Source organism: Gopherus flavomarginatus, chromosome 4 (genome assembly GCF_025201925.1).
Source record: "Gopherus flavomarginatus isolate rGopFla2 chromosome 4, rGopFla2.mat.asm, whole genome shotgun sequence".
Taxonomy (NCBI): Eukaryota; Metazoa; Chordata; order Testudines; family Testudinidae; genus Gopherus; species Gopherus flavomarginatus.
In genome coordinates this window covers 30,691,384-30,715,278 of record NC_066620.1, presented here as the reverse complement: position 1 = coordinate 30,715,278, position 23,895 = coordinate 30,691,384, and the positions used below count along the sequence as shown (strand labels likewise).

Below are 23,895 nucleotides of genomic sequence, written 5' to 3'. Positions count from 1 at the left end.
TCAGTCCCCTAACCCCCTGCCTTGAGCCCACTGCTGCACCCCAACCCCTTGCCCTGAGCCCCTTCCTGCGCTCCACACCCCCTCCTACACCTTACACTCCTTCCCTCACCCCAACCCCCTGCCCCAGCCCTACATTCAAGGCCCTGCATACAACTTCCACACCCAGATGTGGCCGTTGGGCCAAGAAGTTTGCCCACCCCTGTTCTAGAAGAATATTAAGGAGCCAAACACTTAAGCACCGGTGTAGTGCCTGAGAACCAGTAATTGATAATTGTGGAGGGAGAGGAGGAGGGGAGGACAACAACTATAAAACTGGCCTCTCAGCTGGTATTTGTACTATCCAAGCTGAGTGATGTGCAAAACATTACGAACAGAATAAATGACAAAAAGGATGTTTTTAAAATGCTTCCAACTTTAATAATCTACAGCAAGCTGTTATTAATAACAAAGTTAAAGAAACTATTTAATATAAAGCTCTGAACTGGACAGTGTTCTTGTAGTAATGTAATATGCTACTTTCTCATGCTATACAATAGTCAGTTTTTGAGCCGGCATTTCAAACTATGCCACATTTTAGCAGCCAAGAGGAAACTGTAAAGTGCTAATATATTTTTTTCCTGGCTAATACACTACTTCATGCTTGTACAGCTCTTTCAGTGTGAAAAGCACTGTAGGTGGGCTATAATTAATATTTTCAACAGATCAGTGCTCTCGCCTAAACTACACAGGAACACCACACGTGCCTTCCTTAAAGCCTTTAAAACAGTTATCACAAGGTGTACTAGTATGAGAGGAAATCTGCACAATTACAGTATTACATGTTTAATTAGATAAATGTATAGCACAATATTTTTACATTTACTGACAATGGTTTCTTCATAGCCTTCAATCAGATCAAATTTGTGATGAGTGCACTATCAGTAACTGTCAAAACTGGTCCCCAGAACAGCCTAATTTGGATTCACATCCAGATGTATAATTTGCTGTTTTAGTTGGGGTGCAGATGAGTACGTTTCTAAGCGACATGTCTGCTGCACTGACTGGCTTAAAGGCAATAGCGAAAGTGATATTTATACCTATCAAGAAAACTTTAAAAACTGTGGGTGCCTGACAGTGTTGCTCTTATAATGCTTGAAGTGCTTTGAAATCCCTGACTGGAAAATACTATTGAAGTGGAAAGAATTATTTGGAGCAATACAATCTCATTTCTCAAATATATGAAGCAAGGGGATGTTCATTGTGGAGGTTTGCTCTTTAACTTGATTAATTAAGTCAGTCTACCACTAGACTAATATTCATATGGGCTGCAAGTTCAATGTCTAAATATGGATTTAGAAGCCTAGATTTAGGCAGGTCTGCCTGAAAATTCAGTCCATTAAGATTGCAACAAACCAAAAAATCCAGAGTTACAGAAATTCTGTGTTCTTGTTATTGAGGGGGAAAAAGTTCATATGTGTATGTTATTTAAGGGCAGAATGTCTGCCTTAACTTGGAATTTCCTGTTGGTTTGATTTATAATCCTAATATTGCTTCACTGTAACTTCTGGCCATACCCTATGATGGTCAAACTATTTTTAGGCTCTCAACCACAGCTATTTATACTAAGCGCTCATTTCCATCAGGCTACTCATGCAAATATTCAAAGACATAGTTTGATTTTATGTTGTTACATAAAAGCCACAAAATGTTTTGTTGCTGTACACATACTTTCAATGCTGCAGACAAACAAAAGTTTATTCTTATCCACAAACTTACTTTTTCCCTCCCTTAAATTGTAATAATTTTGTAAGATGCGTAGCCTCCAGATGGGGAAAGAAGGCTCTGACCCTTCGTTTCCTATGATGTAGGATATGTCTTCACTACCAATGTCTGGGGGGAGGGATAGCTCAGTGCTTTGAGTATCAGCCTACTAAACCCAGGCTTTCAAGTTCAATTCTTGAGGGGACCATTTAGGGAACTGGGGTCAAAATCTGTCTGGGGATTGGCCCTGCTTTGAGCAGGGGATTGGACTAGATGACCTTTTGAGGTCCCTTCCAACCCTAATCTTCTATGATTCTAAAGCGCTGCTGCAGCAGCACTTTAACATGGCTGTGTAGTCATGGAATCATAAAAAACAAATAAACCCATAAAAAAACAACCCCCATGATGGGAGAAGCTTCCAGTGCTGGTGCACTGTCTACACTGCCACTTTATAGCACTGAAACTTGCATTGCTTGGGGGGTGGGGGAAAAGGTTTCACTCACACCACTGAGCAAGAAAGTTTCAGCGCTGTAAAGTGGCAGTGTAGACAAGGCTTAAGCAGAGCTCCAAGGTTTGATACTAGCAGGTTTAACAGGGCTAAAAGAAAAAGTGAAAGGAGCTTTTTTTTTTGTAGCAATTAAACAAGTCTCCAGCAGCCTTTGACCGTCGGGGTCTTACTATCACCTGTTTGTTGGAAGAGCAAGCCACCATCAGTTTTCCAACAAATGGACAATGAGACCACTTACTCGGTGTCCAAATATAGACTTAGGAACTTAATTTTAGGAATTCATATTTGAAACATTGTATCTTGTATTTTTTCCCAACAAGTTTAGGAAACAAGTCTTTTATTTCCCACAAATATCAGAACATTATATAAGCAAAAAGAATATCCCATCTTAAGCATACATACATAAGCAAAATGAGTATTCTACCTTAACCAGTAAAACTAACCCTCTGGACCTGATTCTGCAAGGTGCTCAGCACCCAAACCCTCATTGACTTCCACAGGAGTTGAAGATGCTTGGCACTGAATGTAATCAGTATTTTTTTCTTTACCTTTCTGTAATAAAAGTGGTAGAACAAAATCTCTTAACAATTAGATTTTTAAATCTATACCAAATAAACTCTCATGCCAGAACTACTGGCTACATTTTAGCCACCATGAAAATTTCGCTAATAATGGAAAATGTTAACAATTTTAACTACAGCCAGTAGCACAAACACTACTGCGCTAAACCTTGTTTCTTTCAAAGTAAGCTGAAAAAAGTTGAACTTTTACTGAATACTGAACACGCAAGAAAGAAACCAAGGAATTTGATCAATCATTCTCCAAGTATGTTAGTGGGAAGTCTAGGCTCCTGCATTACTCTGCTTTCATAATATTCTCCAGGAAGCAGCCTCCTTGAACAGTAGAAGGCAAATTCCCTGCTGGTGTAACTCCACTAACTTCAGTGGAGTTATTTCAGCAGAAAACTTGGCCCTGGAATTTTTTATTTGAAGTCCAGAAGCTGACCTCACATAAACTGCAATATTTGTTTGTTCCCCACAAGTTTGGCACGTTGGTGTAGTTCTTATAAAACAGCACAAAAATAAAGAATTTGGAAACATTTATGCCAGAGCTGGCAATATGGCAGATAAGCAACTGGTTAACATAATTTAAACTTTGGACCATAATTAAGTTCATCATCATTTAAAATAGGAGAGATTTAAGAATGACATCCTTTGGCAAGTGTAAAGATGAGACAGGCAGAAAGTTCTGCTAAGGGCACCAGTTAGGGGGGCCAGGGGAGGGCAGAAGCCCCCCCTTGAGTTTCATAAAGAAGATGTGCAAGCTCCCAGGTGGAGCTCTTAACTACAGCACAGCATTAGGGCTAGTCTACACTGGTCACGCTGGCTTGTATAGTTGCGGAAGCACTCCCAGCACTCTAAAAAACCCACCTCCACGAGGGGCACAGCTACCAGCGCTGGGAGCACATCTACACTGGTGCTTTACAGAGCTGAAATTTGCTGTGCTAAGAGGGGTGTTTTTTCACCCCCAAGCGAGGAAGTTGCAGCACTGTAAATTGCCAGCGTATACAAGTCCTTAGTGTGAAATGTAAGTTCTGCAGAGGAGAGGTGCCCCTGAGGCAGGAGTCAGTACTGTGTTTAAAAACAGAGACAGGGTGATTAAAGTAAGAAAGGGCTGGTGATTAAGGATATGGAAGTTCAGCCTGTAAAAGAGGCTCAGATATTTAAGTATGACGTGTATAGTTATTGACAACACATGTTATCACATGTTCACTGTGATGTTTACACCTGAATGGAGGCACTGATGGCAACAGAAGTTTTAGTTGACTAAGGACTAGAAAATTTGACCCTCCAACTTTCTTTCTAAAGGAAGAGCTGCCCAGAGCTCCTGCGCCTGTTGACTTTCCTTTCCTGCCTGCATTGGCTCTGATGTACCTCAGAAGCTGTTTTTTTCTCAACTTTAAAATACAGAATTTTCTTGGTGTTTGGTTTTAAATATTCTCCTGTGAGAACTGCAACTCAATCACTATAGTGTTATATTTAAGAGGCTTCTGGAAAGTAACTAGCCTTCAACAGAAATAAAAGCAGTGTTGCCAACTCTCATGATTTTGTCATGAGTCTCATGATAATTGTTTTCCTTAAAGCCCCAGCTCCTGGAGTCAAGTGAATATGTGATGATTTCAGACTTCATTCTTAAAGAAAAATGAAGTTTCTAGTCCTCGTGGCTGTGGAGAAAGTTTCAAAATGTGACACACTAAAGGCTCAAAAAGCAGAAGGCAAATAAAAAGAACTCCAAATCTGTTATTTTCACATAATCCCATGATTTTAAATCCAATCTCATGATTTTTGGTGAGCCTGATTCATGATTTTGAACACTTTGGATTGGCAGTACTGTGAAAGTGACTTGAAAATGTCAGTTTCACTCTTGTTTAAGGTTAGTTTCTAGGCTGTTATTTGTAGTGAGGTGACACCTCTAGAGCCCCAGGCAGGTGCAGTATAAACTCATGGGGGGCCTTGCCCTAGTGAGATGTTTCCAAAGTTAAATGATCTATTCCAAGTTTAGTGAACTGCAAAAAAAGCAATAGAAAGTAATCTAGATTTTTCTACAATTGTTGTATTCAAGAGTTAGTAATAAGGAATATACATAAAAATTTTAAACCTAACTAGTGTAACTTAAGTGACTTGACACAAGATGTGAGAACATGTTAGTATTAGAGCTGAGTAGGTCTAATATTCATAAAATCCTCTTTTTTATATAGGAATTAGATACAGTGCTATCGGCTAATTTCTAAGTTATCTGGGAGGGAAAAAACCCTAGAGTTTTCAGGTCCCTAAGCAGTCCCTAGAATCAGGATTAAAGTTGCCCCCCGCCCCCCAATCTGAAATGGTGCCCCTGAGCTCTGACTTTGGGAACAGCGGCCTTTAGAAAGAAATTCCCTGGCATTTTCCACACAATCAGGGAGGAGGGTAGTAGTTAGTGCGGTTTCTGTTAGTACACAAGCTACACTACACTTCTCAACAACTACTGGGAGAGTTTGCACTTTGCACGAAGTTCAACTTGCTGCAAATTACAATTTTCAATCTTGTGAACAGAAACAAAAGACTTGCCTGACTAGCCTGCAAATATTCAGCGAACGCAAGAAGCCTAAACATAATCAACTAGTCCGAGCCAGCAGTGGAGGGGACCCTTCCCACCACCAGGATCCTAGAGCTCCGCCCCCGGCCCCACCGCCTCATTCCCACCCTGGCCAAGGGAGTGGGTCCAGTGGGAAGCCCACGCAGGCCGGCTGACCCAGGGCCCAGGCCTGAGCCCGGCAGTGATGAGCTCAGCTGCCGCGCACACCAGCTCAGCCCTGCCCGCAGTCTCTCCCCAGCCCTGCTGGCCACGAAACAAAGTAACTCACTGTGGAGGTCTCCCGAGTGCCCCGGGGGCGAGCACTGCAGAGAGCGCCCCGGGCAGCAGCCTACCTCGCAAGGGGCGGGGGACTGTCGGCTCCCACCTCCCCCCTGCCCGCTCCGGCTGAAGTCGGACCCGGTGCCAGGCAGCTGCTCACTGCCTCAAGTCGGAGTCAGCCCGCGGTGCTCCCTGCCCGGCGGGACATTGCGGCCCCTGCTGCCCCCTGTTGCGCCGGAATCCCCTTACCCGTGTGCACTGCACGGCGCCCGGGATCGCAGCTTCGGCACCGCCCGCCGCCGGGGAGGACAGGCTTCTAGACTGGCGGAGGGGGAGGAGGGAGTCGGGGCCGGCGCACAATGCAGGAGGCTGGAACTGCCTCTACTCACAGCCCTGCTGCAGGGAGGGCCCTAGCGGCTGCAGACCCACAGGCTCGGCTATGGGACAAGCTTGCAGCCTGGATCGCAGCTGGGGAATCTGAGCGTGCCCCAGGCTAAGATGGAGCCAGCCCAGGGAGGAAGCAGCAGTGGTCGTAGGCACGCAGCTTTTTTACACATTTAATTACTTGTAAGCAAAGTTGAGTGTCTTTAATCTCTTGTTTTGCACTATGTCTAGAACCCAGGTTGAACAAGGTAAACTTAAGCATCCTAAAGGCCAAAAGCCTCTTGGTAACCTAAGAACCTAAATCCGATTTTCAAAAGTGATTTAGTCACTTAAGAGCCAAGATTTCATTGAAAGTCAATCGGACTTAGAAGCCTAAGGCCTGGTCTACACTTAAAAATTAAATCAACCTAGCTCTGTTGCTCAGGGCTGTGAAAAATGTTGCGCCCTGAGTGCCATAGTTAGGTCAAGCTAAACCCTACTGGAGACATAGCAACCTGGACAGAAGAATTCCGCCATCATCCTAGGTACCACTGCAGAGAGATAAAAAACCCTCCATCAATGTGGGAAGCATAACTGTGGTGCTAGAGCAGCACAGCTACAGCGCCATACCTGGTGTAGACATACACTCTGTCTCTTTTGAAGATGAGACACTCCCAAGACTCTTAAGTGCCCTTGAAAATGTTATTTTAAGTGTCTTAACTTTCTGTCAACGGGACTAGTCACATCTTTAAAGTTAATCATATGCTTAAGAACCTTGCTGAATCAGACTTAGCTAACATTGGGAGATTAGATGAGGGATGGTGTATGAGCCATAATACATTATCTTAAGTTTGCAATTTTTTGCACCTTTTATCTTGAGGAAGTGAAAGATTCCACATACCTCAGATCACTTTAAGTCATCCAGATCAAAATGGCAAAAGTGACAAATGGAAACCCTTAGTCCCAAACCAAGCATTAGGATGAGCCTGACAATGAGTATAGTACTAAGAAAGTGATGCTATTCAGGTGACACTATGTCAAGGTCTGTTCCACCCATCTCTGGCTAATGTTCTGGTGGAAGTTAAAGAGCTTATGGCAGTTTTCATAGAATAAATTGGTGTAATGATTAATATCCTCTCTCTATAAAATAGATCAAAACAGCATCCACTTGAAAATCATATTTTCTGACAATTTTTTATTTATACCATGCCGAGTAACATCTATTATTGGTATAACAGAGAAGTTAGCCAAAAAAAGACTTTTTTCAGTTTACTTTGTTCTTTTTGAAAGCACTTTGTGTATTCACTTTTGTTGGTTTGTTGATTATTTGCACTTTCTGTCTTATACACTTTCACGATGACATCACTTTCACTCTTTGTTCTGAGACAGAATCATAGAATATCGCTGCAAGAGGGTTAACCACAGGCTGACCCAGGGGCAGCGCATCAGAGCCCTCTTTCCTGAGCAAGGCATCTACCACCATATTTTCTTTCCCCCTTAAAAAGAAACAACCTGTTTTGTTACTTTTGTCTGTTTACACTCTCCAGGACACAGTATCAGACAGTATCCAAAATTTCTCTTAGCAACTTGTTACATACTTTTCACAGTGACATTATTGACCAGTGTATTATTACATTTCAAACAATATAGTATGTCACCTTTTAAATAAATATTATGACACCTGTGTGTGAGATGTGGTGAGTATGTCAGGCCTGATAAGATATGCTGACAGAGAGGGAACCACAAATGGGCTGTTGTGTCACACCTTTGCTCCAGTTCCCATTGCTCCCTCATCCGTGTAAGGATCTAGTGAAGAAAGTACCAAACTCCCTAATCCCCAGCTGTGATATTATATGATTAAAATATGACCGTGTATATCATTGTTGTTACCACTGTTATACAATTGCAACAAATTGTTGCAAGGTATGTCATGTAAGGTGTCAATGGAAAAGTTATGATTTGCTGAATATGATTATCTATTAGTGTGCATGTATCATTTTCATAACAGAAGTTATGAATATTGACTGTATACTTGTATTTCAAATGTATTTGCTCCTGGGTGACACCTGCAGGGTAATTTACATCCAGTCTAGCCAGAACGTTGTGAATTGACAATTCAAGTTGATGACCCATTAACAAACACAGTGGGTCATGGAAGAAGCTTATTCCCACCTAATGGACTTTACTGTGGATATTGCAGTCAGAATATGGGTAATTGCCCCTGCTATGACTCATCGAAGCATGCAAGAGCATGTGACCAGCTCAGGTGACACTGGACTCCATCTTCTGCCTGTATTTTTCCACTGACTGAACTGAGAACAGAGCCATCATATGGCAGAAAGTATAAAAGGCCCTGGAAACATCTTCATTTTGCCTCTTTCCTGCTCTGGACTATGGATTTACAGAAGCATTCTAATCAAGGAACTGAGGTCCTTCCAATCATTTGGAAGACTCACTGCTTCAAGCTTGATCCACGAACTTTGCAATTATTGTATGTATTTGATTCCTTTAACCAATTTTAACTCCCACCTCTCTCTTTTCTTATAAATAAACCTTTAGATATTAGATACTAAAGGATTGGCAATAGTATGATTATTGAGTAACATCCGACTTATATATTGACCTGGGTATGTGGCTGGTCCTTTGGGATCAGAAGAACAATTTAGTTGATTAAATTGGTTTTAAATAACCACTCATTAAGTCTAGTGTCTGGGAGGTGAAACCAGGGCTGGGATACCTAAGGAGACTCCATTTCTGATTTCTTGTCAACCGGGGTGATGAGACAGAAGTTTACTTTTGTTCCTGGTCTGGTGTATCTTATGGAAGAATAACCACCAGTTTTTGGGTGTTTCTGCCCTATTTCTTAGCAGTTTGTCCTGAATCTGGTATTTTCAGTGGTGACCCACTGAGACACAGTCACAGCGGGTTACAGGCTCTCTGTCTAGAGAGGGGCGATTAGAGCTCCCTGGCTCTTCAGGGTGCCATCGGTCTCCAGTCTCATCAAAGTGTCTGGGGAACAGGGTCTTATTCTGGTCATCCCATCAGCTTCTGTTGCTCTCAGGAATCCTGAGACGCTACCATCTTGCCCCAACCTCAGAAACAGCAGCAGATCTGCTGTTGTGTTCCTGAAACACACCCTCTTCCAGGGCACAGCAAAAAATCATATCCATAAACACATTTAGCAAACATATTTGTGTGTACACAAACACATTTAGTGTGCAGATGACACTAAACTGGGAGGAGTGGTAGATACGCTGGAGGCTAGGGATAGGATACGGAGGGACCTAGACAAATTAGAGGACTGAACCAAAAGAAATCTGATGGGGTTCAACAAGGACAAGTGCAGAGTTCTGTACTTAGGATGGAAGAATCCCATTCACTGTTACAGATTAGGGACTGAATGGCTAGGAAGCGGTTCTGCAGAAAAGGACCTAGAGGTTACAGTGGACGAGAAGCTGGATATGAATCACCAGTGTGCCCTTGTTACCAAGAAAGCTAACGGCATTTTGGGCTGTATAAGTAGGAGCATTGCCAGCAGATCGACGAATGTGATCATTCCCCTCTATTCGGCATTGGTGAGGCCTCACCTAGAATACTGTGTCCAGTTTTGGGCCCCACACTACAAGAAGGATGTGGGAAAATTGGAAAGAGTCCAGCAGATGGCAGAAAAATGATTAAGGGGCTGGAGCACATGATTTTTGAGGAGAGGCTGAGGGAACTGCGATTATTTTGTCTGCAGAATAGAAGAATGAGGGGGGATTTGATAGCTGTTTTCAACTACCTGAAAGGAGGTTCCAGAGAGAATGGATCTAGACTGTTCTCAGTGGCAGCAGATGACAGAGCAAGGAGTAATTGTCTCAAGTTGCAGTGGGGGAGATTTAGGCTGGATATGAGGAAAATCTGGAATGGGTTACCTAGAAAGGTGGTGGAATCTCCTTCCTTAGAGGTTTTTAAGGCCTGGCTTGACAAAGCCCTGGCTGGGATGATTTAGTTGGTGTTGGTCCTGCTTTGAGCAGGAGGCTGGACTAGATGACCTCCTGATGTCTCTTCCAATCCTAATCTTCTATGATTCTATGATAGTGCTGTTTCCCCCATCTATGTGAAAAGATCAGAAGATTCTTATCAACAGCATCAGAGAGGAAACCTTTTTTGAACCTTTTATAAATTGGAGAAGATGCTACTTAAAGGATGTTCTATTGCCAACTGGAAATTTTAGGGATTAGTCCATTTAAAAAATGTCAGGCTGAGTATCCCTTTTTAGGATATTATTTTCATCTTTGAAACCAGTGATCAAAGTGACTTCATCTGCATTATAGGGTGGGCCTATCTCCCGCAGTTTTAGGACATTTTCTTGCTAGTTCATTCAGTACTTGGGATAGGATGGGATTAGACCGTACTTATCCACAGGCAAGATACCACATATAATGGAGAAAGCAGTTAGTATCTGGGAACAAACATACTTGCTCTTCCAGTGTTACTCAGCACTGCCCCACAGGTCAAGTCTTTTGTAGGTGTAAGTTTGTTATACCAATAAAATAAAAACCAGCAGGATTTTATTAAAGGGGATAAGGCAAAAAGCCATGTTTATTGTGAATACAAAAAGAATCATAGTAAGCAGTCAGTTATAGCTATAACATTTTATTTAATTTTATATTTATTTACACATTTATTTATATATACACAAGTATCTGAATTGTTACAATATACAAAATATTTGTGTGAAGGAGATACAGGGTTGTTATTATAGTTACCAGCCTTAGAGTTGCTCATGCCAAGCTACTGGTCAGGTGTCCTGGAAACAAGGATGGAGCCAAGTCTTGTCAGATGCGCATCCGATGCTCCTGGAAGGTGGTTGCAGAATCAGACTCAAAGTTCTCAGTCTTCAGAATCTGTCTTTATAGGGATTCATTTTCATTGAAATGTAGAGTGTTTGCTTTGTTATGCTGCTTTTACGTTTGAAGTGATAATTAATCACTGTTTTTACATTTGAAGTGATAGTTTATTATTGAAATGGCCCAACAGTGACAGCTTGTTGTTATTTTGTTCTTTAGGTTTTTGGCCCCCTTGTGCTTGGGGCCGTTGGGGGTGGATTCCGGTTTGTCATATGGGGTCATCCGGTTATTTTCATTTTGCGGCCGAATGTTCCTGTGTAGTTATTATTTGTTAGGCTGGCACTTCAACCTTTTATTACTTATTTAAACATTCAAACATACATTTACAATTACACCCTATTTTACTTAATGTAACTATTTTAAAATCATTGGGGCATGACAGACTCCAATGAATTTATTTATGCCATTTGTTACACATGAAAAGAAAACAAGCAAGATGGGAATGTAAAAATGGAGGAACAACAAATTTTGTTCTTGAGTTTAGAAAAAAACATTTGTAACATTGTTATTTTATTACTTTTAGGACAAACTTGAATGTTTTTTTTTACAATTAGCGCAGACCTTGCAAACTGGCAGGCCTGTTTCAATTAGCACAAACTCAGCAGGTTGAGAGAGGAGGCTGAGAGACATTTCTTTCTAATGGTCAGGCCAAATCCTGGAGTCTGCTGTGGAGTCACTCTTTCTTACATTTCCCATATAGAAATATACCAATTACCAATTTAGTCCAACAAGTTAATTTCTTACACTATATGCATTCCAGAGATTCCTTTAAACAATTTTCTCCTGTCCTGAAAGTCAAATAATAGAACTGGATCTGCTAAAAAGTAAAACCAGCAGAGCCATTAATCTGCAGTTACAACCTAATCTTGTTTCATTTCCTGTTCTTTCCCCAGTTTACAATAAGTGTACAACCCACTGAACCATCAAGTCACTAAACCTTTATGGTTTTAAATAAGTCTTTTGGTGAAATTACAGTTCTATTCTGGTTAAGTCTCCAGCATTTAACTAATTTCTCCAGAGGATATAGGCCCCTTTTCAGTGGGGGGGAAATCATTTATTTATTCTAGCATGCATAATTTATTTTAATTTAAACAGAGGAGTTACTTTCAGACTTGTTTGTTAGAAGAACAATACTAGTGCTTTCTCTACCCATTTTTCTCTTTAAAGATGTTGTAGCTTATGTAGTATAATGCTTTATCTCTATTTTTGTATGTTGTTGTAGTGGGGCCTTATTGGAAATCCTGGGAGGTTAGCGGGTGCAAGCCCACCCACATCTAACGACCCCTCCCCCAGGCTTGCGGGAGGGACCACTGGACCCGGGAACCAACTGAAAATGGGGGACAACTAAGAATAACAGGGTCAGGAGTGAAGGTCACAGGTTCAATACTAGGAATCCAGAGGGGGACACCGAGCAGAGAACCCCAAACAACACCTACTTCTCAAAGCTGGCTAGGGAGCCAGTAGACATCACCCAGAGGAACTCTGCTCAGATGCGTGAGACCAGGAAGGAGTGGAGATAAGCCCCACAGTCGCAGAGCACCCCCTTATCTAACATCCTCCTCCTGATGTTGAAGATGGCCACTTTGGTCAGAGTCAGGAGGAGGTTGACAAGGAGGTCTCACGACTTGGTGGGGCCATGGACAAGGTGTGCAAATCTAAAGAGGTGTGGGGAAAAGTGCAGCCAGAATAGGGGCTGCAACTTGGCACATTTGAGATAGGCATGTGCCGGGTTCTCCCTCACGCTGCAAAAAGGGCAGGCATCGGGGATGGTGGTGAACCATGCCAGGTATATGCCCGTGCTCACAGCTCCATGGAGGAGCCACCAACCGATATCTGCGGCAGGCTGTGGGACCAGGGTGGATAGTGGCTGGCCCACTGGGGTCCTCGCCCTCCACACGTGGTAGATAGTCCTGCCATTTGGTATCAGGGCAGGACACAACGGTGAGGAAGTGAAATAGTTGTTTCCTCGGTGTGGTCCAGAAGCAAACTGGCTGCAAGGCACGCAGCCAGCTTGGATTGTGGACAAGACGAGGCCAAGCGGGGTCACGGAACAGAGGCCTGGTGAAAAGTTCCGGAAGGCCTGGAGTGAGGGGCAGGCAGGGAGCACCCTCTCACAGTACCTGCTCAAGGAAAACCCAAGAGGTGGGCGATAAGGCTGCCCCCACCTCCTGGAGTATGTGCAGGGGGCTCAGGAGAGTGGAGACCCCCATTCACCGACCGAGTGCTTGGGGATCCACCCAATCCCCCCCATCATAGTCCAGGAGGTCTCCAATTCTGGTGGTTTCTGCAGAACCAACCTCTGGCGCACGGAGGGGGACTCCTCCACTTGCACACAAAGGTTGGGGTTGTGTAGCAGTGGCTCCATGAGGAGGTCCACCCCCTCAGTGGCCACAACAGACCTGGTCACTGAGAACAGCTTCCGGGTCTGGAGGAGATCCTGGTAGAAGACCGGCAGCTCAGAGAGATCTCGTGGAAGACTCTGGGTGGAGGAAAAAGAGCTGCTGGTCGTATTGGAGCCCTCAGAGGCAGCAGAGGCAGGTGTGCGCCAACGTGCTCCATGCCGGACTACCCGTACCATAAAGGAATCTTTGCAGGGCCTGGAGGCAGAAGACATGGACCTGGCTGCGGAAGCAGACCAGGCCCTGTCCTCCCTCCTCCAGGGGAAGACTCAGGACCCCTGCAGAGATCCAGTGCAGTCTTGGCCATAAGAACTCCAGAGCTACCTTCTGGAGCCGGGCTAGGATCCCCGGGGCTGGGCTCAGGGTGTTGAAAGCATGAACAGGACTAGTTGGGTTCAGTACCAGTGCCCTCCCCCATAGGGAGATGTACCGGAGGAGTCCTGTCCATCTCCACAGCTGCTCACCCACCCTGGCCTCCAAATCCTGCCAGTTCTCCTGTGGAGAAGGATGCGTGGCAGAAAGGTAAACGCCAAGATAGAGCAGTGGACCCACATTCCACTGAATGGCTTGAAGCATGGGTGGGAAGGAGCTCGTTTGCCACCCTGCCCCGACCATCAGGCCAGAGCTCTTGACCCAGTTGACCTGGGTGGAGGAGGCCACCGAGTAGATCATCTGGCAGGCCTTCACCTGCACCAGGTCGCCCAGGTCCTGGACCATGAGGATCACGTTGTCGGCGTACGCCAACAGAACTAGCCGCAACTCCAGCTCCCAGAGCACTAACCCCATCAACCTCCAATGGAGGAGACAGAGGAAAGGCTTGATTGTCAGAGAATATAACTGTCCCAACATCAGACACCCCTGTCAGGTCCAGTTGAGCCTGATCAAGCACTCCTCGGAGGTGTACAACACCTGGAGAAAACCCACAAATTGGGGCCTGAAGCCAAATGTCTACAGAATGCCCAGAAGATACCCATGGTCCATCCTGTCAAACACCTTCTCCTGGTCCAGGGACAAGAGGGCGAACGACAGACCATCCCTACACCCAAGCTCCAGGAGGTCCCAGATCAAATACAAGTTATCAAAGATGGTGTGGCCCAGGACGAGGTAGGTCTGGTCAGAATGGACCACGTCCACCAGCACGGACCCCAGCCACAGTGAGATGGCCTTCGCTATGACCTTGTAGTCCATTCCGAGGAGCAGGACAGGATGCCTGTTCCGAAGGTTGCGGAGGTCCCCCTTCTTGGGTAACAAGGTGAGCATGGCTTACCTGCATGACAGAAGGAGGACCCCGCTCTCGACAGACACGGCCCAGAGGGTGATGAGGTGTAGGCCAAGAACATCCCAGAACACATGGTAGAACTCCACAGTCAGCCCATCCATACCCGGAGATTTATTGGTGAGCATGAGATGGAGGGCTTCCGAGAATTCAGCCAGAGTGAGAGACAGCTCCAGATAGTCCTCGTTGCCCGCACTGACCATTGGGAGTTAGTTCTAGAGCACCCTTCAAGCATCGGAGTCAGTCGGATCCGGGGAGAAGAGGCTGGCGTAGAAGGCCCTGGCCCTTCCACGCATCTCCTCCAGATCCGTGAGGGGAGAGCCATCCTCTGCCAAGAGGCAGGTGACGTGCTTTTTTGCCTCCCTCTTTTTCTCCAGGCAGAGAAGAAGCGGGAGCCGCGATCCATTTCCCGAAGGAATGGATGCAGGATCGAACTAACACGATGGTCCTCCAGGGCCCAGAACTCCTCCCACTTCTCCCGGCATGCTCCGCAGAGGGATGAATCCCTGGTGCTGAGGGCCAGATGCCTCTCTAGCTTTAAGACCTCCTTCTCCAACTGCCCTATCACCGCATCCCTCCGCTGGCTGGTGTCCCAGGTACAGTCTCAGCAGAAGAGCCGGATGCGCACCTTCCCCCAATACCAGCACCACCATGCCAAGGGAAAGGCATGTCGCTGCCCCCACCAGGCCAGCCAGAACTCCCGGAAGGACACCACAAAGCTCACATCCTGGATCAAGCTATTATTAGAGTGCCAGTAGGCCCACGCAGGCCTCTTCGAGCTGAGAGAGGCTGTCACGGTGACCAAGTGGTGATCCGAGAATGGGGCCAGCCGAACATTGGAGGAGTGGGCCCATGCCAGATGGAAACATGATAAATAAACGCAGTCCAATCACCCTCCAACCAGACGTAGGTGAAGGTGGTATCATCGTCTGGGTGGTGGTCGTGCCAGATGTCCACAAGGAATGATGCTCAGTGATCTCCCTGAGGATGACTGCAATGGCCTGCCTGCTCTCACGCCCCAAGTGCTCCCAGTCCTCAAGGATGGTATTGAAATCCCCACCCAGAACCAGACACTCGCAAGGAACCTAGGTGCCGAGGAAGGCGGATGCCTGCTGATAAAAACGCACTCGCTCTGGGCCTGTGTTTGGGGTATAGATGTTGATTAGATTCAACATCAACCCCTCCACACAGGCCCGGACGTGGAGCAGGCGGCCCAGCACGACCTTGACGACACCCAGCACCTCGGGCCATAGGTCAGGGGAAAACAGTGGCCACCCCAGCCAAATGGGTGCTGAGGTGGCTAAAGTACACCCCCTCCCCGGACTCCAGCTGCAGGAAAATCAGAGTACCTCCCACCCCCAAAGGAAGGAGAGCACCTGGCTCCTGCGGAGACCCATCCTACAGCTGTGGGTGTTCAAGGTGGCAAAGATGGTCGATTTCATAGTGAGGGCTGGGGAGGATCCTCGTGGGCAGGGCTGTTGGTGGCCCCCAGCAGGCCTCACAACAATCCGTGCCCAACCCCGAAAGCCAGCAGGGAGTCACGGAAGTTGTGGGCCCACTGGTAGGCCTCAGTGTCCCACCTCTCGGTCAGCCTCCCCTCCTGCAAAACAGCCCTTACGGCCTGGAGGACGAGATGGAAGTCCCCCCCACCAGTGCTGGAGAGTGAGTTGCACCTTACCCTGAAAGCCACGGATTTCCACCAGGAAGCGGTGCAGCTTGTCCTGCAGTGCAGCAGGGGATGGGGTCACAGACCTGGTGCCATCTTCCAGCTGAGTCCCCACAGTAATTCTGTGGCCCACGGAGATGGGCAAACAGGGGCGGACCCCCGGCGCGGTGCCTGTAGTGGTGGCACTGTGTGACCCGCCTTCAGTGCTGGTGGGGGAGGGAGCAGCGGAGGAAACAGAGCAGCCCCTAGAGGGTCAGGGATGGGGGACACAAAAACCATCCCCCCCTGAGGATTGTCTGAGGACAAGGGACACGAGACAACCCAGGGAGCAGCAGCAATATGGGGAGTGGAGGGGAAGAAGGCAGGCGATGCTTCACTGGGGTCAGAGGAAGGAACAGGAAGTTGGTAGCGGGATTCCTGGCAGTCATGTCACTGGGGTGCAGCACCTCTCAACCAGGTTCAGAGGCCAAAGGGGCAAGGACGGGAAGGGGCCCCTCACCGACACCAGGCCCAGGTGCTTTAACAGGTTCAGCACCCTCAACCGTGGCGTTGGGCATGGTGGCATCAGTGGCAGGGACCCCCACCATGAGGGAAGGCATCCGCCCTGCCTCAGAAAGGAGTGCACCCAAGGGCTCGGTGCCCAGCCACTCAGCACTGGCCATTGCCACCAGGGACTTGGCAGCCACGGGCAGGGTGCTGTCTGTGGCCAGGCAGATGGATGAACTGAGGGGCACCCCAAGGTCAAGAGCAGGAGCAGGAGCCTGGGGCACGGGGGAAAGAGGAGGAAGGGGCAGTGTGACCAAGCCACTGCCCAGATCGAAGCCCACTGGCAAAGGGTCGTCCTCCCCCTGCATGATCGGAATCAGACTCAGTGCCCCGATCTCCTCAAAGATGGATGTGAAGTCTCGCCCCACTGCCCCAGAGTCCTCCCTGCCTGCAATTGAGGCAGCAATCGCCTCGGCGCCTGCCCATGATGGAGGCGGGGCCCACGCACTGATCTGGGCACATTGAGGGGGGGGCTGCCCCTAGGGCCCAAACGATGGCAGAAGGAGAAGGTGCGACTATGGGAGCTGGGTCACCAAGGTCACTGGTGATGGAACGGCCGGTCCCTCCCAGGTCTCGGGGGTCCCAGGTGCCCCTCCATGCCGGGCCAGGGGGCAGTCACTCCGGATGTGCCCCGTCATCCAGTAGAGGTGACATGGGGCCTCTCTCAAGAAGTAGTGCACCTGGTAGTACCAAAATGGACCCCTCGTGCACCACCCCGTCATGCACCACCAGCGGCGGTTGGAGCTGGACCTGCCGGTGGAAGGACAGGACATGATGGGGTGGGAGGGTCCTTGCAGCCAAGTAGGAGAGGGCTGATGATGGAAATGGGCTTCCCCAGGGTGGAGAGGAAGGGTAAAAGGGAAGCATTGGGCAGGAAGGGCGGTATGGAGGTAAAAACCACCCGTATGCCCAGGTATTCAAGAGGCTCAATAGGTACATAAACGCCCCCCACCACCAGGCCCTTCTCCACTGCCTCCTGGGTGGCAGTCTCTGATGCCAGGAGGAAGACGACCTTCCTGTATATGTTAGAGGCTGCCACCATTGGCATGGGTCCAACCAGCCTCGCCGACAGCCATGTGAGGCAAGGTGGGCACAGGAAACAGCGGACAACATGCATCCTGGTCAGGTGAGAAAGGGACCCCGGCTGCCAGGGATGGAGCTGGAGGCGCAGATGATGTGGCGGCGCGCATAGGGGCTGCCATGTATGCTCTGGGGGGCCAAAGGTGGAATGCCCCCAGAGCTGGTGGAGGGAACAGAAGGAGGGGCTGTGGCAGATGATGGGGCCATGGAGGGGTGGGCAGCCCCAACCACAGGGGGCTGTGCCTTCTGGGCAGTGCCCTTGCCCTTCTTATTCCCTGGCCCTTTCTCCCAACTGAGGGGGCCATGGCAGCGGCAGAGTCTGGACCGGTGGTTGAGAGGTTAGCCACTGGGAGAGACGGGGGAGTTGGCAGGGGAGGGGCAGAGCTGGCAGGAGGGGCTCCACCCACAGTTTCCCCCACCATCATAGCAATGGGCGGGAGGCAACACCAGAGGGACGGGGGAAGGGAGGAAAAGGTCTACCACTCCTCCCCACTAGGCTACAGGCAGGGGAAGAGGGTGCCAATGAGGTGAGGGCGTGAGGGGGACTGAGCGAGGAAGGGAAAAGAGGGTTTGAGTATTGGCATGAGGTGGGGATACCAGCTCCTCTAGCTGCACTGGGAAGGGGAGGGACTACAGCATCATCGGGAGGGCTGTGAAGAATGTGGGGGCAACTGAAAAGGGGTACAAGTGCGTAGGGAGGGGGCATGGGTGCACAGGTGAGATGGGCTGAGCTGGAGGGGGCAAGGCAAGGTAGGGAAAAAAGGGGAGCAGGCTGGGAATGGACCAGGGCTGGGCAGGCAAATCACAGGAGAGAACTGCAAGTGTGAGAGTGGGGCAGGCAACCAAATCAAAACCCAGAGTTTGGGGAAGGGCAGGTGAGGTAGCAAACACTGAAGGGCAGGGGCAGGGCAGAAAAACTAACAAATGCGGAGTCAGGGCAGGAAAACTAACAGAAAGAAACATGCCCAGCCAGTCAAGGTGAAAATGAGGGGGGTCGGGGGACAAATGGGCAGCAAGGGGAAGGCAGGGCAGGCTGCAAGAGGCAAACTACCATATGGAGGCTAGGAGGCACAGCAAAGGGGGGGGGGCCCACCAGCCAAACGCAGCTGGGGAGGGGAGGATAAGTCCAAAATGGGGGGGTCACATGTGCTCATGTGCGCCTGTGGAACGAATGGCTCAACAAATGGCTACGCAGGTGGTGTCGGAGAGAAGGCTTTGGATTCTCTGACCATGGGATGGTGTTCCAAGAAGGAGGAGTGCTCCTCCTTGGACTTGGCAGCCACGGGCAGGGTGCTGTCTGCGGCTGGGCAGATGGATGAACTGAGGGGCACCCCAAGGTCGCGAGCAGGAGCAGCAGCCTGGGGCAAGGGGCAAGGGGGAAAGAGGAAAAGGGGGCGGCATGACCAAGCCACTGCCCAGATCGAGGCCCACTGGCAAAGGGTCTTCCTCTCCCTGCGTGATCAGGGTCAGACTCAGTGCCTCAATCTCCTCAAAGATGGAGGTGAAGTCTCCTAGGAGTGCTAAGCAGAGATGGGCTCCACCTAATGAAGAGAGGGAAGAGCATCTTTGCAAGCAGGCTGGCTAACCTAATGAGGAGGGCTTTAAACTAGGTTCACCAGGGGAAGGAGACCAAAGCCCTGAGGGAAGTGGGGAAATGGGATACTGGGAGGAAGCACAAGCAGGAGAGTGCAAGGGGGGAGGACTCCTGTTTCAGACCGAGAAAGCGGGACAATCAGCGAGTTATCTTAAGTGGCTATACACAAATGCAAGAAGCATGGGAAACAAGCAGGGAGAACCAGAAGTCCTGGCATAGTCAAGGAACTATGATGTGACTGGAATACAAGAAACTTGGTGGGATAACTCTCATGACTGGAGTACTGTCATGGATGGATATAAACTGTTCAGGAAGGACAGGAAGGGCAGAAAAGGTGGGGAGTTGCACTGTATGTAAGATAGCAGTATGACTGCTCAGAGCTCCGGTATGAAACTGCAATAAAAACAGAGTCTCTGAATTAAGTTTAGAAGTCTGAGCAACAAGGGTGATGTCGTGGTGGGAGTCTGCTATAGATCACCAGACCAGGGGGATGAGGAGGACGAGACTTTCTTCTGGCAACTAGCAGAAGTTACTAGATCACAGGCCCTGGTTCTCACGGGAGACTTTAATCACCCTGATATCTGCTGGGAGAGCAATACAGCGGTGCACAGACAATCCAGGAAGTTTTTGGAAAGTGTAGGGGACAATTTCCTGGTGCAAGTGCTGGAGGAACCAACTAGGGGCAGAGCTCTTCTTGACCTGCTGCTCACAAACAGAGAAGAGTTTGTAGGGGAAGCAAAAGTGGATGGGAACCTGAGAGGCAGTGACCATGAGATGGTCGAGTTCAGGATCCTGACACAAACAAGAAAGGAAAGCAGCAGAATACAGACTCTGGACTTCAGAAAAGCAGACTTTGACTCCCTCAGGGAACTGATGGGCAGGATCCCCTGGGAAAATAACATGAGGGGAAAAGGAGTCCAGGAGAGCTGGCTGTATTTTAAAGAATCCTTATTGAGGTTGCAGGAAAAAAACATCCTGATGTGTAGGAAGAATAGTAAATATGGCAGGCGACCAGCTTGGCTTAACAGTGAAGTCCTTGCTGATCTTAAACGCAAAAAAGAAGCTTACAAGAACTGGAAGATTGGACAAATGACCAGGGAGGAGTATCAAACCTAGTTCAGGCATGCAGGACTGAAATAAGGAAGGCCAAATCACACCTGGAGTTGCAGCTAGCAAGAGATGTTAAGAGTAACAAGAAGGGTTCTTCAGGTATGTTAGCAACAAGAAGAAAGTCAAGGAAAATGTGGGCCCCTTACTGAATGAGGGAGGCAACCTAATCACAGAGGATGTGGAAAAAGCTAATGTACTCAATGATTTTTTTGCCTCTGTCTTCACAAACAAGGTCAGCTCCCAGACTGTTGCACTGGGCAGCACAGTATGGGGAGAAGGTGACCAGCCCTCTGTGGAGAAAGAAGTGGTTCAGGACTATTTAGAAAAGCTGGACGAGCACAAGTCCATGGGGCCAGATGTGCTGCATCTGAGGGTGCTAAAGGAGTTGGCGGATGTGATTGCAGAGCCATTGCCCATTATCTTTGAAAACTCATGGTGATTGGGGGAGGTCCCAGATGACTGGAAAAAGGCTACTGTAGTGCCCATCTTTAAAAAAGGGAAGGAGGAGGATCCAGGGAACTACAGGCCAGTCACCTCAGTCCCTGGAAAAAATCATGGAGCAAGTCCTCAAGGAATCAATTCTGAAGCACTTAGAGGAGAGAAAAATGATCAGGAACAGTTATCATGGATTCACCAAGGGCAAGTCATGCCTGACTAACCTAATTGCCTTCTATGATGAGATAACTGGGTCTGTGGATGAGGGGAAAGCAGTGGATGTGTTATTCCTTGACTTTAGCAAAGCTTTTGATACGTTTTCCCACAGTATTCTTACCAGCAAGTTAAAGAAGTATGGGCTGGATGAACGGACTATAAGGTGGACAGAAAGCTGACTAGATTGTCGGGCTCAACCAGTAGTAATCAACGGCTCTATGTCTAGTTGGCAGTCGGTTTCTTGTGGAGTGCCCCAACGGTCGGTCCTGGGGCCAGTTTTGTTCAATATCTTCATTAATGATCTGGAGGATGGCATGGACTGCACTCTCAGCAAGTTTGTAGATGACACTAAACTTGGAGGAGTGGTAGATATGCTGGAGGGTAGGGATAAGATACAGAGGGACCTAGACAAATTAGAGGACTGGGCCAAAAGAAACTTGATGAGGTTCAACAAGGACAAGTGCAGAGTCCTGCACTTAGGACGGAAGAATCCCATTCACTGTTACAGACTAGGGATCGAATGGCTAGGCAGCAGTTCTGCAGAAAAGGACCTAGGGGTTACAGTGGATGAGAAGCTGAATATGAGTCACCAGTGTGCCCTTGTTGCCAAGAAGCTAACAGCATTTTGGGCTGTATAAGTAGGAGCATTGCCAGCAGATCGAGGGATGTGATCATTCCCCTCTATTCAATATTGGTGAGGCCTCATCTGGAGTACTGTGTCCAGTTTTGGGCCCCATACTACAAGGATGTGGAAAAATTGGAAAGAGTCCAGCGGAGGGCAACAAAAATGATTAAGGGACAGGAGCACATGACTTATGAGAAGAGGCTGAGGGAACTGGATTGTTTAGTCTGCAGAAGAGAAGAATGAGGGGGCGATTTGATAGCTGCTTTCAACTACCTGAAAGGGGGTTCCAAAGAGGATAGATCTAGACTGTTCTCAGTGGTACCTGATGACAGAACAAGGAGTAATGGTCTCAAGTTGCAGTGGGGGAGGTTTAGGTTGGATATTAGGAAAAACTTTTTCACTCAGAGAGTGGTGAAGCACTGGAATGGGTTACCTAGGGCACAGGGGTGGCTCCAGGCACCAGCACACCAAGCGTGTGCTTGGGGCGGCGAACCATGGGGGGGTGCTCTGCTGGTCACCGTGAAGGCGGCAGGCAGGCTGCCTTCGGTGGCATGCCTGTGGAGGGTCCGCTGGTCCCGCGTCTGCAGCGGACCTCCTGCAGTTCTGCCGCCGAATCTGCGGGACCGGGGTCCTCCTGCAGGCAAGCCTCCGAAGGCAGCCTGCCTGCCGTGCTTGTGGCGGCAAAATGCCTAGAGCCGCCCCTGCCTAGGGAGGTGGTGGAATCTCCTTCCTTAGAGGTTTTTAAGGTCAGGCTTGACAAAGCCCTGGCTGGGATGTTTTAGTTGGGAATTGGTCCTGCTTTGAGCAGGGAGTTGGACTAGATGACCTCCTGAGGTCCCTTCCAACCCTGATATTCTATGATTCTATGAACTCAGTCTATTGTATTGCTCATGTGCATTCCAATGTAGGTGTGCAGGTATCGTGTGCACCATTCCTGGAAGATTTTCCCCTAGTGGTATCCATTGGATTGACTACGGTGCCCCCTGGAGTGATGCCCTCATGGCGCGGTATATATGCACCTGCTGTCTCGCTGCCCACTTCTTGCCAGAAACTCCAATAGGCAGGTGGGTTTTGAAACAGACATGAGCAACACATCTCTAAGAACAACAGTTACAGAAAGGTTAGTAACTGTTTTTTCTTCTTCAAGTGCTTGCTCACAGGGGTGGCAGGTTTGTATAATTTTTAGTGATTCCCAGGACGGGTCTAAGTCCCCACTCCCACCCCTGCCTTGTAAGCTGATATATATTTTTTAAAATAATGTAAAAATGTGAGGGCTCTAGGGTGGGGTTTGGGGTGTGGGAGGGGCTCGGGAAGAGGGTTGGGGTGCGGGGATGAGGGCTGAAGGGTGGGGCTGGGGATGAGGGGTTCATAGTGCAGGAGGGGGCTCAGGCAGAGAGTTGGGGTGCAGAGGGATGAGGTCTCTGGGTAGGGGTGTGAGCTCTGGGGTGGGGATGAGGTGTTTGGGGTGCAGAAAGGCTGCCCCCAGCTAGGGCCAGAGAGGAGGACTCCTCCCAGCCCACTCCCTGCTAGCAGCAGTGAGCTCCGGGAGAGGACCTCCCCTACTCTCCCCTGGCAGCACACTCACCTCGCACCACTGGCTTGTTGTGTGATGGCATAGTGTGTGGTGACTGTGTGGATAAATGACCAGGTCACCACCCTGCAGATGTCCAGGATTGGAACTTGAGCTATGAATGCCACTGATGAGGCTTGTGGTCTCCTGGAGTGCACTGTCAAGCAAGGAGATGAGACCTTTGCCAGGTCATAGCAGATGCAGGATGTGATCCAAGAAGAGATCCTCTGGGCCAAGACAGGGTTTCCTTTCATTCTGTCCGCGATCGCGACAAAGAGTTGAGTCGTCTTCTGAAATGGCATGGTCCTTTTGATGTAAAAAGCCAGTGCCTGTCTATTGTCCAGAGAGTGGAGTCTCTGCTCCTCCTTATTAGCATGAGGCTTTGGATAGAAGATTGGAAGAAAAATGTCTGGCTACTGTGAAAATGTGAGACCACCTTAAGAAAGAAGGATGAATATGGTCAAAGTCATACCTTGTCCTTG

General features: G+C 48.4%; 1 protein-coding gene across 2 annotated transcripts in view; it reads right to left on the bottom strand.

Annotated features, from left to right (window-relative positions):
• STON1 (stonin 1) overlaps positions 1-5,961 on the bottom strand; it is a 29,994-nt gene extending 24,033 nt beyond the window's left edge. Inside the window, exon 1 of one of the 2 annotated variants that reach the window (XM_050951840.1) lies at positions 5,891-5,961. The gene's annotated coding sequence lies outside the window, so the exon portion shown is untranslated. The remainder of the gene's footprint in view (positions 1-5,890) is intronic. The other variant, XM_050951841.1, reaches the window with a different exon arrangement.
• Between the last annotated feature and the right edge of the window lie 17,934 nt (positions 5,962-23,895).